This window comes from Pinus tabuliformis, chromosome X, assembly GCF_031772625.1.
Source record: "Pinus tabuliformis cultivar Carrire ecotype Pingquan chromosome X, CPIR1, whole genome shotgun sequence".
Taxonomy (NCBI): domain Eukaryota; kingdom Viridiplantae; phylum Streptophyta; class Pinopsida; order Pinales; family Pinaceae; genus Pinus; species Pinus tabuliformis.
The window spans coordinates 141302025-141315442 of NC_142308.1; positions in this window are offsets into that span (position 1 = coordinate 141302025).

Genomic DNA, 13418 nt, shown 5'->3' on the forward strand with positions numbered 1-13418 from the left:
GGAAGTAGTCCAGAGCATATTAGAAGGTAAAACAATGGTTTTATTGGTCACAGAGGCTTATGGAGGCTTCACTGTGTAAATGGGTGAAACAAAGCCAAAATGGTGATTTTTGCATTTAAATGGAAAAACAACGTTCTTTTTGAAATATGGCGCAAAGTGAACAGTGGTCGTTTTGTCGTTATGCAGGAGGTGGTTTTGGTTTTCATTGCACTGCTTATGAGGCACGGTCGATTTTGGGAGGGGTCACCCGATACAATCTAAGCCTGACACGTAGCAAGGGAAGGTCAGTGGAATATCGCTTTTTGGGCGAGTAATGGTCGGACAGAGAGCCAACTAAAAATTGCTAAGGGTCGTTGGATTTGAATGCACGTGATCGAACGGTGGTGGAGCGAAAGAGCAACGCGGAGGGGCCCAACAATTAATTATGGCGGTATGGGATTTATTATGGGTTAAAAATTGATATTAGCGAGGTTTTATGTTTAAACAAAGGTTTAGGTTGACTTTTCATTTAAATCATAAAAACCTTTTAACAAATAAATCCTTTGCAAAACACGGTATAGCGGACTTGAAATAATATGAATTTGGGCAGATAAATGACGTCGGGTCCGGGTTCATCGCATATCACAATCACAGTTTAGTAAAGGAAGGCCCATTGCAAAGCAATGCGATAGGGGCCGGACGCGACGTGGAAATAAATCATGGATAGTATTGTGATCGGGTCCGGGTTCCCATCACATATTGGAGATCGCAATGGCGGAGGGTAATGCTTTAGCCGGGACTTGCGATGGAGGCAGACACAAAATGGCAATAAATTATGAGATAATTTGCGTTGGGTCCGAGTCCATCACGCATCCCATATCGCAATGTGGAGGAGAGTGCATTCATGTTGAAAGGCTTGCCATCTGCCGATATGCGATATGTTATTAATACATAGTTTTATAATAAAACTAATGGTTTCAGGATATTTTAATAAAGGGAGTTAATATATACGGGAAAGGGCTTTTAGGGGTTTAATACGTTAAGTTAGCGTTAATATGAAACATGAGTGAAAAGGGGAAATACACTAAGTATTATGCCTTTTCATGAGTTATTTGATTTTCATATATACATCAATACTTAGGCTAAACATCTTTTTGTGGGTTTTTGGGGTAAAAGGGGATTTAACATGGGGTTTTCACTTTTCCCAGGCAAAAGGGATTTTAACCTTAGGAAAAGGGGTTTTTTTATGGAAAATGAATGAATATGAACTGTATGAAGGTGGGAAGCGGAAATTAGTAAATATAGGAATGAATGAGAATGACGGAAGTTAATTAATTTATCTTGTAGACCTTCATTTGCTTTGTGTAATTACCTCATGGACATAGAAACATATGGTAAAACATGATAAATGTACATTTTGTCCAATGAATTATCATACTTCTGCAACCTTTCTTCTACTTACCCTTTGCTTATCCTATCATTTTTTCTTCACTTAATGGGTGCATTTAAGCTAGAAAACCCTTTTCCTTTCTTTTTATTTTACAAATCAAACTATCTAATTCTAACCTTATAACATCCAAGGGCTTAGATTAAACTGATAAGCACCTTATTATTCTCTACCTAACTACTGATCTGTCAAGATTAAACAGTTTGGCCAGATCTTTATTCTCTAATTATAACATTAAATTTAAAGAATGAAGCAGTCAAGATTAAACTATTTGACTGTCGTGGGTTGTGGCATTTATGACAAGCTGCACACAACCCTTATTTTGAGAAAAAATAGTAGTGGCATTTAGACTTGAACACTTTAAGAGTTTATTTGTTTTCTTTTCTTTCTAACCTAAAATTTTCTTTTTGTCTTGATTTTTTAGGACATATAACCTAACATTTTCTTTGATATGGACATCATCATCAAGATATTTTCATAAACAATTTTTTTTAATATTGTTATGTCCATATCCTAACTTAACATTTTTTCAAAATATTTTTTATTTTTTTTTACTATTTTATTCTATCTTATCAAAACCAAAAAATGCTACAACATTGGCTCCATCTGGGGACTGCTTTCTCCTGTAGAATGCAGAGAACCTGCAAATCCATGTGCCTTCTCCTCGGGCTATGGAGTCCTTGTTGTAAGAAAGATCACACTGACATATTGAAAAGTAAAAGAAAACCAGAGTATTTATAATGAAAACTATTTCAACTTCTTAGTACTGAATGTAATGTTTGAGAAACCTTCCATTTACAGGATAAGTGGAATATAGCCCCTCAAGATTCTGTAGCACAAAAGTGTTGTTACCCTTCACTTCAGCAATTGCTAAAGGTCCAAACCATAGATTGTCAAATTTTCCATGCTTTCCTTTCTCTTCTCTCCTGGCATCCCATCTTAGAACTAGATCACCTTCCTTAAAGTCCCTTTCCCTGGCTCTTCTGTCAAATAGGGCCTTCATCTTATTCTGATATTTCTTCAATTTGTGTTGAACTTCATCTCTATTTTCATTAAGTTCAATAATCTGATTTATTCTTCTTGAAAAATCATCAGGTTCATCTGTTGAATCCTGCAAGAATTTTAAAATAGGGAAGGCCAAATTGGTAGGGAAGATTGCATCTTTCCCATAGACTAATTGAAATGGAGATTTTCCAGTTGATCTCTTTGGAGTAATTATGTTTGTCCATACTGCATAAATCAGATTTTAATCCCAACTCTTTTTATGATCAGCTAGAGTCTTTTTTATTACCTTTACCGGAATTTTGTTTGATGACTCTGCAAGGCCATTACCTTGAGGGTAGTAGGGAGTTGAATGATGTAACAAAATCTAATATTTCTGGAAAAAGTCAATCATTTTAACACTAGAAAAAGTTGTTGCATTATCAGTGACAATTTGAGTTGGGCAACCAAATCTAGATAAGATATTCTCCTCAATAAACTTAATTACTACTAAATCAGTAGCATTTCTGATTGGAATTGCTTCCACCCATTCAGTAAAGTAGTTTGTTGCAGTGAGGATCCATCTATGCTGATTACTTGAAGTGGGGTGAATCTCTCCAACAAAATCTAATCCCCATTGAGAAAAAGGTGTTAAAACTATTGATGGAACAAGTGGAAGAGCTGCTAATTTTTGTTTACCAGCAAACATTTGACAAGGAACACAACCTCCTACCTTTTCCCGTACTTGTAAGAACAATGTGGGCCAATAAAATCCTCCCCTCAGAATCTTGTATGCTATTGCTCTCCAAGCATAATGTCCCCCCACAAAATCATGTATGAAACTGATCAATGATTCCTTCAATTTCTGATTCTGTTAAACATAATAACAAAATATTCAGTGGATCTTTCTAGTATAAATTTGCATTTATAATGCAGTACTTGACTGATTTTAACTTAAGGGTTTTACACTGGGTTTTTGAGAATGATTCTGGACACTCAAAATGGATGAAGAAATTTACAATATCTTGACACCAGTTTGACAACAGAATTTTTCATCAATGTGTGTAGGACTGATCTACTTTGAAGGTAGAGGTTCTTGTGGATTCTCCCCTTTAGGATGAAGGGAAGGTTCTTGTGGATTCTCCCCTTCTGCAAGGACAGAAGGTTCTTATGCATTCTTTCCTTGTATTTCTAAAACAGAATTGATTCTAAGAACTTTGCAGTTGGATTCAGCTAGAAGCTTGGCTAATCCTTGACCTTTTACTAGCTTGGTAGTCTTGATAGTTAGATCAAACTCCAGAATTTGAATGATCCATCTACCTCTTTTCCCATCAGTGTCTGGTTGGGTTAGGACAATTTTCACAACACTATTAGGGACATAAGCAGTAATAGGTGAATGTAAGACATATATTCTAAATGACTTCAGGGCTTGAATGAGGGCATAGGCTTGCTTCTCAATGATGTCATACTTAAGCTCAACATCTCTCATAACCTTGCTAAAAAAGGCTATGTGTTGGTCATGTGAATCTTCATTTTTATGTAATAGAATGGCAGGAAGGGTTGTTTCAGAGGAAAAAGAGAAAATACTAAATGGCTTAGTATAATCAGGGCTGGCTAAGGTGGGAGCTTCAGAGATAGCACTTTTTATTTGTTCAAATGCATGCCTAGAAGAGGCAGTCCATTTGACTTCATGGTCCTTTCGGAGCATGTCAGTTATATCTTTTACAATCTCTGCATAATTTGGAATAAACCTCCTTAAAATTAATCTTACCTAGAAAAGCTTGAATCTCCTTCTTGTTTCTAGGTAAGGTCAATGTTTCAATGGTAGATACTCGTTTGGGGTCAATTACTACTCCCTCCTTTGAAATTAAAAGTTATGTCCATAGCTCTCTGAAATTTTTCTCCAGCATTGGTTAAGCCAAATGGCATCCTAGCGTACATGAATGTACCCTAGGGTGTAGTAAAGGTTGTCTTCTCTCTGTTTGTTGTATCAACATTCACTTGATTGTAACCTGAAAAATCATCAAGCATAGAAATTCTTTGTGCTCCTGAAACCATTTGAAGTTACTGATCCATTTTGGGCAAAGGATAATTATCTTTTAATGATGCCTTGTTCAAATTTCTAAAATCCACACAAAGTCTTATTTCTCCATTTTTCTTTCAAACAGGAACTAGATTTGCAACCCAATTAGAATATCTAAGAGGGAGGATGATCTAAGCATCTAGCATTTTCTTAATCTCCCTTAAAATAGTTGGTAGAAGGGATAGATTTTATCCTTCTAAGTTTCTGTTGATAAGGTTTTTCTTTTGGCTTCAAAGGAATCTTATGTTGTATTAATGAAGTGTCATAGATCTTTAGATCAGCATAATTCCAAGCAAAAACATCCTTATAATTTTGCAGTAACTTAAGATATTGAGCTCCGATCTCAGGGTCTAGAGATGCACATATTTTGATGTTTTTGATATCTTCATCAGTTCCAATGTTAATTTCTTCTAGGTCATCTTCTGAAGAAATGGACTGAGGGTTTTGGAGGACATCATTTTGATCAAACAATTTTTCTAAAGGAATGAGTCCTTTTGGAATAAAATTATTAGATAATTGAATAATGTCATGATTAGCAATTTGGGTTTTAAAATCTAAAGTATCATTTCCATCTGTATTTTCATTTATTTCAGTTCTATCTTCATCAATTTGTAGAAATGAAAAATCATCTATTACCTGCAGAAATGATTTCAAATGTTCATCATCTTCGAATATTTTCCAATGTTTCAGATTATCTGGGATAGACAGCCTATATTTTACTTATATCTGATAGAGTACATCAGTATGATTAGGAATTTTAAAAGAGCTAGCAGAGATGGCTAAGGCATCTGCATGAATATTCTGATCTCTGGGAATATGAGTCAAATTAAAAGCATCAAAGAATTTTTCAACTAAATCCCATACTTCATTTTGGTAGGACCTAAGTCTAGGATGCTTGGTCTAGCAAACATTTCTTACTTGCTTAAAAATAAGTTCCAAATCAGTAAAAACACTTAAGTTTTGAACTTTTAAGCTTTTGGCTAATTGCAATCCTAAAAGGAAAGCTTCATATTCAGCCACATTATTTGCAACTTCGAAGTGTAATTTACATGATTGGGTTATATTTTCTTTTTTAGGTGAAATTAAAACTACTCCAGCTCTTGCCCCATCTTTCGTACAAGAGCCATCAAAGAACAGTTTCCAAATATCAGTTTGGTTGGCTTAGGCCTTTCAACTACCTCTTCAATTTTGACTTGAGTTTTATGTTGGTTTGAAGTGAGTTGAAAACAACCAAAGTCTTGATCTATTGCATAAATTGGATGGTTCCTTGGCTGGTCAGTCTTACAAACAGTATGTACAAATATTACCTCTCTATATAATCTTAATTTCTCTCCTCCATAAACAGGAATAGTAGCATATGACATATCCATTTGTAGAGTTCCCCCTAATTTGGCACAGCAAGACCTAGAAAGGAGCATTCCAAACTTGGGAGGGATATCTGTGACAACAATATCAAGTACTACACTTTTCACTGGAATTTGGGCAAGGGTAACCACTAGATCCTTGATCAATCCTAAACAGGGCACCCTTTTAGAATCAAAGGTGTACAGGTCATGGTAGGATCTAGTTATGTCGAGTTTCAAATGGTCCATGACAGATTTTGGCATAACGTTGTGTGATGCTCTCGAATCAAGCATACAATTATACAACATGGAATCATTTGTTTTAAGAGTTACATAGAAAGGAGGAACTATCTCATCTATCATGTCTGAACTAGGGCCAAAAACTACTGCTGGTTTTTCATCCTGCAGACTTATGACATCACCTTCAGCATCAACCGAGGTATTTTTGTATCCATTTTGTGACTTGGCTTTTGTAACCAAGGTTTTTAGAAAGTTCTGACAGTGGAATTGGGAGGATCTTAACCCTGTCTAATTCTTTTTCAACATTAAATGTAGTCAAAATGTTTTTACCAGATTGGGTAGTATCAATTGACTAATCTAAGGGCTGAATAAGAGTTGTTTGAGCTTCAGCAGTTTTGGTACGTGGTTCAATTATTAGAGTTTCCTTTGGAGGTCTCCCAAGACTAGACCCAGGCCTAAGATCATACCTCTTGTTTAACTCTACGATTAAAAATTCAGAGAAAGCGTGATATTTAGATACCTGTGAAGCTTCTTGATCTTCTTGAACCTGATTTTTTTGTGAGAGAGGAATAATGGCTGTTTAATTGGAAGAAGGATCCATACTATTAATATATTTAGCAATTGTCATAGTGTTATCATCAGCTTGTTGGTCATCTATCAATAGAGGAGTAGGAACCTGTTGATCATTGCTAGGTCTCTGAAGAAATTGTAGTGGTGGATTTCTTTTAAATTGACCTTGATTTTGGTTTTGAGGTCTAGTAACTGTTTGTTGTATTGTCCTAGGTTGGGTCTCAATCTTTGAAGTCCTATTTGATAGGTTTCTAAGAAGAGATGATATTTCATCTATTTTTGAGTCTTCTGATTTAGTCTTAGAGGAACTAGAGGCTTCTTGAATAGATTTGAGTTTTCTTTGGGCCTTTTCTTCCTTAAGTTTTAAAGAAGTTGAGGCTGCCTTGTTTTCTTCTACTTCTATAGTGTTTGTTTGCATATCTTCAAGAGTTGTTGAAGTTCTTTCTCGTAGCATAACAACAAAGTCATCATAAAAAGCTATAGAGAATCTAGACTTAGTTGCTGCTACAGGGGGCTTACAATCAGCAGGCATTTTGTGATAGATTTTATTGAATCTTTTGATAAAATCTGATACTAGTTCACCGAAGTTCCTTTTAAGCTCTTCAAATTCTGTGAGGAAGTAAATAGGATCCTTTTTCACACCCCATTGATTTTTAAATATGGTTGTAAGCTCTTCCCAATTTCTAATGGAAGTTATTGGTAACTACCTAAACCCAATCCTCACATTTCCTTCAAGTGACTGTACAAACAATCTCATATAAACATTTTCTTGTTCAATATTCATGTTGTCTGCAAAATCTAGGAAAGATTGAAGATGGTCCTCAGCTGAGGGACCAGTTTCTCCATTGTACTTGGGAAGGTATTTTAATTATCCAGTTGGGAATGCATCAAGGTTATTAGGTAAGACTAAGGCAGCATATCTAGCCTGTACAATAGGTCAGAAAGCCATGACAACAAGTGGTGTATGAGGTGCTTGAGGTGTATGAGGTTGTCCAAGTGGAGTATGAGGTGTTTGTGTGGATGTATAGGATGAAGAAGAAGTAGAGGAAGAAGATGGTGATTTAGGGTTTGATGAACTAGTTGGGGGTAAAGGAGGAGGAGATCTCTTGAAAGACTTCAAAGGAGTCTTAAGAACTAACTTTGGGACCTATAAAGGAATACCTTATTTTGTTTCAAAGAGAGGATCAGAATATATAGAGAAGGTCTCCTCAGGTTGTTCAGAAGAAGAAGCTTCAGGTCAGTCAAAAATGGAAGGAAAATGATAGGTGGTAGGGGATATGAAATCTGTGGGTTTATAATCTGGTAGATTAACACCCAAATCAGATTCATTTTTAGGTGATCCTGGTGGTAGTGTGGGTATTGGATGAGATTCTAATGAATGAATAAAGTATGCTGACTTAAAATAAACTCCTTTATCTAGAAGTTCAGCAACCCTAGGTGATAAATGGGAGTAATCAGGATCAGATGGGATATTACTATAGGGGTCAAATGATTTTAATTCTTCAGACTGTAGGAATGAAGAGGAAGAAGAATATGGTTGGTGTCCCCTTTTAGATCTGGCTTTTCTCAGAATCCTTTCAGGATCTGACAGAGGACTAACTATGTCAGCTTCTGAACGAGATCTGGTATGTTTAAAAGGTGCCAGCTTGGGAGTGTGGAGTCGCCTAGGTGAATGATTTTGACCTTTCTAAACCTTTTAATCACCTTAAAGGAAAAGAATGAATGAATATCATTGTCCAAAGGGAAACTTAAAAGAAATTCAAATCCCCGATAATGGCGCCAGTCTGATGTTGTACCTATGAGATAGTAGTAGGTCAACTACCAATGCTAGAGAATCTAAAATAATTGTTTTGGGGTTTTTGGTTTTACTTATGGAAGACCAATCAATGAAGACAGATGTAGAATTGAAATACTTAATCCTTTCGATAATATTAATATCTCAGCAAAGGGCTGCTATAAATCTTTACACAATGATATAGATCAAATAGGGGTGAGAAGAAGACAGAAAATAATATGATTATCACAGTTTCCAGACTGTAAAACAGAACAATCATAAGTATGAAAACCTTCTAAACTATGTTTCAAATATTCAAGGAAAAATACTTAAGCTTACAAAAGATGATGATGATTTATTGATTAGAGGGGATTAGCTAAACAGACAGTTCATTAATCCATTCTCTTAATAGATGATCACTTCAGGAGCTTATAGGAATAAATTGAGACATAATTATTCCTACCTAGATATCTCTATAGGTCATAAGCATATGAAGAAAAACATAATGATTGATAACTGGAAAAACTTACAAGATAACACAAACTATGTAAAACCAAATTCAAAATCTTCTGCTTTGTATTAAGGTTCCAAAAAGACTAAATACATCAAGTGTCTAGAAAAGCTTCCTTCAAAGGTGTAACTAGGTTCAAAGTAGAATGAATAGTCACAACTTAACAAGCAATGAATAATGAACCTTCAACATTGAACCCATAATAACTCGAGAAGAGAGTTATTTATACAATAATGAAACTAAGGAAATATCCTAAAACTGATTAAGATTTATTCTAGGAAAGGAAAGATCTTCACGCAAGAAGATAGGGGCAGCTATCGAACTACTTCTTGCTGTCCCTTTTAATCAGGTTGTGTTGGCTTTGTTGTTTGATATTTTTCCCTTTAAGCTGCTTGATTGTTTGTATCCTTTACGCCGGTTGATTCCTTCATTTGATCTTTCATCTGATACTCTTTAAACTCTACGAATATTCTTTGACCCCACTGAGTAACCTTTACTATGTTCCTTTTTACCTTTACTGTGCATTTCAGGTTTTTACTATGTTTTTCAACAGTAAGATCTTTGTATTTGTCTTCAAACTGTATACATAATTTTTCTTTATAAGCTTGGAACAGGAGTTTTTACCTGCAAAACACAAAAATTGTTAAGAAAACATAGGTGATAGAGAAGGATATCAATGGCTTTATTGAGCTCAAAAGGATATTGGAAGGATTCCAGAGCATATCGAAAGGTAAAATAATGGTTTTATTGGTCGCAGAGGCTTATGGAGGCTTCATTGTGTAAATGGGCGAAACAAAGCCAAAATGGTGATTTTTGCGTTTAAATGGAAAAACACCTTTCTTTTTTAAATATGGCGCAAAGTGAACAGTGATCGTTTTGTTGTTATGCAGGAGGTGGTTTTGGTTTTCATCGCACCGCTTATGAGGCACAGGCGGTTTTGGGAGGGGTCACCGGTTAAAATTGGAAACTAGGACCAAACTCCATGTGGGTCATCTTATTCATGGCCGATAATATTTTTATTAGATTCCTCTCGTTGAGAGGTGTAGTATTGATCTAAATATCATCCGATTCCGCTAAGTATTTATGGAGATATGAATTTATTTTGATTATGGAATTATTATCAAGCTGGCCTACAACTCATGTAGGCTCAGAAGCCCAACAGTTGCATCTATTCAAACATCAATAGTTGTGTATAAATACAGGATGATTTTTCCTCATTTGGACTCACTCATCTCATCACATCTCTCTCTCTCTCCTGCGTAGAAAAGAGGCTCTTCTCTACTGCGTAGAAAAGAGGCTCTTCTCTACTGTGTAGAAAAGAGACTCTCTCTCACACGTGGAAGGAAGGATGCAGTTTTGGGGTAGCAACTGCAGAACCAAAGTTTGACCAGCATTGACCAAAAGACTCCCTCCTCATAACTGCGTTGTAGGTCCATCTGGATCTCCTCTGAAGGCCACATTTTTTGGTGGTGGAATCAAGCCAATCGGACGGTCGGTTTGCGAGATATTACTTGCCCTAGTTTTGGACTGATCTAGGGTTTGCTGCTGCTGATGTAAATCAGATTTATGTACTATTTCTCTCTGCTAGATTATTGAAGATAAAGGAAGATTTGATCAAATGGTTTCCCCACATTGGGGTTTGTCCCTGGCTAGCCACCACATCTTGTGTCTCTTGTCTTGGCTTGTTTTTTGTCAATCGTTTAATGTTCTACCTGCACTTTACTTTATGTTCATGTGATTGCTAATCTGTGGATAATAATAAGAAAGATAAGTAAATTGTTACAAGCATAGAACATACCATAACTTAACATGGTATTGGAGCTGAGGTGAAGACAAAGCCGAGCAAGAGTAAGAGCAATCACCGAAGAGAAGATTGGTAAGGCTATCCTAAAAGAACTATGGGGTCCTCATCACTCTTTCCTGCTGAAGACAAGCTCTGTGAGAAAGCTAACTATCACGGATGGAAGATGTCTATCAATCTAACCCTAGAAGATCAAGGAGTGTTGGACCATGTGAGAGGCAATATTTTTGAGCCTCCATCAAATGCATCTGTTGCTGCCAAGAACAAATGGAAAAACGGAGAAGTGAAAGCAAAGAAGATCATCTGGGACTCTATTGACAAGCGCTTGGTGGCCTACATCTCCGACCTAAACACCTCCAAGGAAATCTACGATAGACTGGTGAGTTTATTTAAAGTTAATGATGCAAATCAAGTTTTGTTTCTTAGAAATACGCTGAAGGAAATTAAGAAGGGTAAAGATGAGAGAATGCAAGCATACTTCTTAAGGATCATCGACATCAGGAACAATCTCCTATCTATTGGGGAGATCATTACTGATATGGAAATGGCACTCACGACTCTTGGAGGATTACCATCTGAATGGTACGTGTTTAGGACTACTCTTCTGAACAATAATATAATTCTTGGTTTCGAGGAATTAATGGCTAGATGCATTCAAGAAGAAACAAGGGTAGAAGAGCAAGAAATGCCCATGCCTAAAGGTCCTCCTACTGCCTTTTGTTCTCATGCTAAGAAAAGAAATAATTCAGGGACTAAATCAAAAGGAAAGGCTGGACCTAAGGGTGGAAGAAAATGACGATGTTACATTTGCGGTAAAGCAGGTCACTATGCAAGGGAGTGCCTTGATAGAAAGGACTCACACCGGGATGATGATCAAAATCCCTCTCATGACAATCAAAGGAATGGAAAATTCAATAGCAAAGGTAAAAGGAGTGTTGGAAATCAAGAAAGAGGACAACAATTCAAGAAGGCTAGAATTCCAGGTATGAATCCAACATTGTTGAAAATAAGCAGGATGAATATTATCTACCAGCTGCTCGATCTACCTCTACTCTTCGGACTCAATGGGAATTTGGCTCATTGGTAGTGGTGCCTCAAGGCACTTCACTAGTTACAAAGAAGTTCTCCATAATCTGATAGAGAAAGAAACTAACCTGGAAATTGTCCTTGGGGATAATATGAAATATCCCGTGAAAGGTGTAGGCAATGTCTCTCTTAAATTGAATCAAGGTAATACGATCCACTTACAAGATGTATTATATGTACTTGACCTCAAAAAGAACCTGGTGTCCATCTCGGCAATGGAAGACAAAGGCTGCAAGGTAACCTTCAGCGATGGCAAGGTACGTATATGGAAAAATAATGTTAAAGATGCCTTCACTCTTGGGTTTCGAGTTGATTCATTATATCAGGTCGGTGGAAGTCCGCTAGGTGTCATGTCTTGTGACACATCCCTTCAGTCTGAAATTTGGCATCTGAGGTTTTCCCACCTTAATTATAAAGCTCTACCCAATGAAAGACAAATGGTGACAGGGATTCCTGAATTCCGAGTAGAGAAAGAAGGTGTATGTCCAGGATGTGCCGAAGGAAAGCTCAAAAGAGGACCATTCCCCTCTAGCCCAAGCAAGACCTCTGATATATTACAGTTGGTTCACTCAAACATATCTGAGGTTGGCATTAAGAGGGAGACTACTACACCATATACTCCGAAGCAGAATGGTGTGGCGGAAAGGAAGAACCGTACAATTGTGGAAGTTGTCTGTGCCATGCTCCATGATCAAAGATTTCCGCAAATTCCATGGGCAGATGATGTAACAATGCTCGATGTGGAGGAAATCATGGATCCTATTAATCCACCTGAGCCTTCCTCTTCTAGGAAGAGGCCCTCTTAGCTTAAGGGGCTACTTGATGATGCTGAAGGACACACTGCATCTCGAGGAACCTTCCATGAAAGTAAGAAACCCAACAGGTATCAGGGATACCTGACCATCATGAGCACGATCATACAAAATGAGCCTTCATCATTCTCATATTTCGTCAAGCATCAAGTATGGAAGGATGCTATGACTGAAGAATATGAGTTTATTATGAAGAATGATGTTTGGGAAGTAGTTCCCAAACCCCTAGACAAGACAATTGTCACTTCTAAATGGCTTTACAAGATAAATCATGCAGCAAATGGAAGTATAGAAACGTATAAGGCTCGTTTTGTTGCTCGTGGTTTCTCCCATAAGAAAGGTATAGACTATGATGAGATATTTGCACCTATTGTCAGATATACGACCATCCACTCGATCATAGCCGTTGTGGATTAACAAGGATGGAACCTACATCAGATGGATGTCAAGCCCTCATTCTTGCATGGTTCGATCAAAGAAGAGGTCTACATGGAGAAACCCGAAGGATTTGAGATTTATGATAAAAAATCTCATGTATGCAGGTTGAAGAAATCTATGTATGGGCTGAAGCAAGCACCTTGAGCATGGTATGAGAGGATCGATAGCTACTTGATGAAGCTGGGATTCACTAGGAGTGAAGCCGATCCTAACCTTTACTTTAAGGTTGAAGATGACAAACCTATCATATTGGTGCTATATGAGGATGACCTCTTCCTAACAAGTGCAGACCCTCTCATTCACAAATGTAAGAGGGAGTTGGCTTCTGAATTTGAAATGAAGGACCTAGGACT